The sequence below is a fragment of the Nestor notabilis genome, unplaced genomic scaffold, assembly GCF_000696875.1.
Source record: "Nestor notabilis isolate BGI_N333 unplaced genomic scaffold, ASM69687v1 scaffold23530, whole genome shotgun sequence".
Lineage (NCBI taxonomy): Eukaryota > Metazoa > Chordata > Aves > Psittaciformes > Psittacidae > Nestor > Nestor notabilis.
In genome coordinates, this window is record NW_009910103.1 from 6116 (window position 1) to 6378 (window position 263).

Below are 263 nucleotides of genomic sequence, written 5' to 3' on the forward strand. Positions count from 1 at the left end.
TTTAATGGAATGAGTTAAGAATTTATGAAAGGAGGAGAAGAATCGACACATATCGTGGAAGAGGGAAATAAAGATATGCAGGTAGACCAGTGCCCAGCAGTAGTTAATTATTTCAAGGGTTCATTATCTTTCTTAGCTGTCTTGGACAGTTCTGGCAGGAGAATAGACTGCATATCGGTGTGAAGGAATTGGGAGATAGCAGCAACTATTTCAGGAGGCCAGATGTTTTCAACCTGGTTCTCCTGTGATTCTGCCAGTGGCAG